At 45.4% G+C, this 3,764-nt stretch overlaps 1 long non-coding RNA gene across 1 annotated transcript; it reads left to right on the top strand.

Annotated features, from left to right (window-relative positions):
- The first annotated feature begins 542 nt into the window (after window positions 1-542).
- Window positions 543-3,471, top strand: LOC146817729 (uncharacterized). Its single transcript, XR_014962574.1, has 3 exons — window positions 543-628; window positions 2,066-2,176; window positions 3,165-3,471. It is a non-coding gene; the product is annotated as an uncharacterized LOC146817729 (long non-coding RNA).
- Window positions 3,472-3,764: the final 293 nt, after the last annotated feature.

The following is a 3,764-nucleotide window of genomic DNA, read 5'->3' as shown; positions in this document are numbered from 1 at the left end:
ATGCGTGATGCCCCCTCACTCAGTTACGTGACGTGCTGCTAGTACGCCAGTCTTTAGAACCTTTCTAGTTTGTTCAATGAGTGGAGGTAGGCTTTGCAGTTACTTAGCAGTAGCAGATGAGCATCAATCAAACCACAATTGTGTATATACAAAAAATGTAGTCATGTTAATGTGTCCTCCATGATTGGATCATACACATTGTTGAGGAATACAGTCGAAATGCATACTTAATGTACAATTGGCATGCCTGGAATAGGTGGGCTAGGTTGGGTGGTAGGTTGTACTAATACTTAGGCTTACTTGTAACTTAGTTTTCTGGAATCAGAATGGAAGAATGGATTACTGTTGATAAATAGTAACTTAAGTAGTCGAACTGCGAATCCCCCGATATTACATGTTGACCAGATGAGATCGGTCAATGTAGTTATTGCAATTGTTTAGATAAGTGTTTTTTGACCGTTGTTGAAAAAAATTGTATTTGCTTAAGTTGACACCATCCATCAATGTTTGTCTTTCTTATATCTTTCCTGTTCATCAGCACCCAGGGGCAGACGGGCAGGGACTGGGCAGTCGGCGGGACAGGAACACCACGAGGAGGACACCGCTGAGGGCTCCTCTGCTGGCCCCAGTAAGTCTTCTTGTTTTTAATAATATTTCTTATTCCATAACTTTTACTGCCCCATTTCTCCCGAACTATAGTGTGTTTCCAAATGCAATTTTTTGACCACCAATTATCCTTCGATCTGTACGGTTTCAAAAAGCTTATCCCTGCCTCCGCTACGATGACTGAGTACTACTACATACTATCAGTCTGTCTGTCTGTACTGTAGTAGCTAGTCTTGCCCAGTGCCACTCTTTGTGAAAGGTTGTAATATAAAACTCATATTCACCAGTAGCTCGTACAATCCGTTGGGTCGTTGTCTTGTACTACTTTTTACTCTTGTTGATGTTTAGGCTTTGAAAATTCACAGCAACAGCCCTACCAGATTTCTTAATATTTTGATATGATACCCTATAGGACATACAACTGTTGTAGGGATCTTGCACATACATTTGCACCAGAAAATAGGATGTTGGTGATGGTAGGTTGGACCTTCCTTGCACACCTCAATCAGAAATTCCGCACCCACCACAATTCCACTGCTTGACTATAGTACTGTCTTGTCATACCTATTAGGTCTCGGAACCCTCCCCCCAAGACAACCAACAAGTAGACAACCCAGAACATTAACACACCCAACCTCTGTCGTGGAAGCAATTCACATGCACACCCTTACTTTAATTTGCTCAATCGTGTAACTTAGTCCACTCCACACCAAATACCACGAAGTCTATGTAAGTTTAAAATTTTTATTTCAATTTGAGAAGGTCTGTACACTGTTATCTTAGCAGCACCAACCGGCAAATCAATAACATTAAAACAAAATACATTGTTACACTAATACAGTTGGGAATTAAATCATGATAACTGAAGTGGTGGAAGGCAGCACCACCATCCCATAGCAATTTAGTTTATATACATTTATAAATGAAGATGTGAGTGAAGGGACCCCTCACCTCAGAAGAACCTAGTACTGGTAGTTGGTGCATCGTTCAGAAGCTCTGGTTCGTAGAAGCGAATCTTGCGTCTGTAATGCGAAAAAAGAAATGGTGTGCGTTAGTATATTGCAACTTGCAAGCATTTCTCAGCCGTGCTAAAAAGTGTAGCATCTATGGATAAGCAATATGGACAGTAACAGTAGTACACCAGTTCTTCCTAAAAAAGTGGCTGGTTAATGTTTGTTGACCGCCTGTACGCAGCGCGTAGACTAGACAGTAGCAGTGTGAGGCAGGTCATGTGGGCTCAAAGGTGTCTTAAGAAGCTGCAAGGTAAAGGTAACGTCACATGTGCATGGCTAGGGCTAATCAAGCAAATGCTACAATGATCATATAACTTAGTGTCTACTCTACTACTACCTGATTTGTACTAGTGATTTATGTTAGTATTAACTCATTTTTCAACCTTGCTACTGATCAATAGGGGGGAGGTGTATATGTTGCCTAATAAATGTGTAATGTTTTCTAGGCGCACTACCGACCACCATTGCTGGGGCCAGCGAAGGCGACGCCGAGGGCGAGGATGCGGCAGTTGCAGATAGCAACGGAGGGGGAGTGGCAGCACCAGTGGCAGGCGGTGGTAAGTTAGATTCATAATCTTTAACTATTGTTGAACTTGACAGCACACTCACTGCAAAGGTGTACTGTATGTATATGTATACTGTAAAGTTGTGAATTAGGGCCCCATTAGGATGGTGGGCGTATTGCCCCCGCCGGGCTGGCTGGAATTCACTGCCGTCACAGCAGGGGCAAACCTCCCGCCATCCCTGAAGAAAATATTCAGACATGTCTAGGCGGAAAAGGGTTCAATATGGCGGTGGTGTCTCTCTCACCACACCGGCAGCCATATAATCTGCATTTTGGAATGCCTTTGCGTGGCGGCATTACCGTCCGCCACGGAAAGGCATGCACACATTGCAGAGTATGCTTGGGGGCCCCCATGGAGGGTACCTACCGATGCTATGGTACCCCCCGACTTTCAAAGCAAAACGTGACAGGCTCCGTGCGAGGCCCGTCATGTTGTGCTTGGAAAAGCAGCACAACATTTTAGCATTGCTTTCAGCAAAGCCAACCAGAATTTAAAATTAAAATAACAGGGTGCGCCCGCCACTGTGCCGGGCGCATCATCCTAATTAATTGTCCCCACGGGACCCCCACCCTTTTTAGCAGTCGGATGGCGGGCGGACAAAGTCCGCTCGCTATCCGATGTCGTAAGTAAGTATGAGTTCTTGGGGACGTTTGAAGAGTGAACTAGAAGACTAGAATTCCCTTTAATTGGTATAGGACTAGGAGCCAGAGTATTGAGTAACCAATGGCCTCATCTATCTGATTTCAACTCCGCTTTGAAAGTTTTATGGAGAAGAGCACCTGGTGCACTGTTCAACTAAAAAGTGTAAGACAGGTGGAAGGAAGAAGGACGGGCGACATTTAAAATGTTATGTACTACTGTGCTTTATTTTATAGTGCTACTCTACCATGCCACTATGTGTATAAATAATTACCTTGTCCTACTGTTTTATTAAGACTATATTTTACAATTGTCGTGTTTTTTTCTTTTTGATACACAGCTACTCCGAAAATCAACCGCAAGGAGTTGGCCGCCAAGGCACGGCGCCGGAAGCTGGAGGCAATCCAGCAGGAATACCGGCGGCTGGTGGTCCTAGCCGAGGAGGAGGAGGAGAGTGCAGCAGCAATTGAAGCCTCCTCCAGTGCCCCGGGCCCCAGCCACCGCCCTCCAGCGGTACGGCGCCACCGTCTGGCGGCTGCCCGCCGCCACCGTGCCATCTCCGGTGCCCCCCCCCACTGTGGTTGCAACTGCCGCGGCCTTAGACGCCGCGTCGCCCATTTAGAGGACCAGATTCGTGTCCTCCTCCAGTCCCGCCCCACCAGTTAGTCCCTGTCACTGCCCCTTTTTTAATTCCTGTTTGTTTCCTCACTCGTTTGGGCGTTCTCTATTTCTATGGACAGTCGTTGGGGTTAGGGAGGGGGGTGGGTCAGCTTTTGTGGGTTTAGTTTATTTGTTAGGGTCAATTAAATATATTTTTCTATGTTACATGCAATGTTGTTAATGTTTTGTAGGTGGGGTAACTGTTTTACATCACACTGTTTCTTTGCTGGTGCATGGCCGCCCATAGCGTGTGTTTGATTTCAATAATTTGCTGACTGTA

The sequence above is a fragment of the Triturus cristatus genome, chromosome 6 (assembly GCF_964204655.1).
Source record: "Triturus cristatus chromosome 6, aTriCri1.1, whole genome shotgun sequence".
Taxonomy (NCBI): Eukaryota; Metazoa; Chordata; class Amphibia; order Caudata; family Salamandridae; genus Triturus; species Triturus cristatus.
The sequence above is the reverse complement of the archived record's forward strand: the minus strand, read 5'-3'. Positions and strand labels throughout refer to the sequence as shown.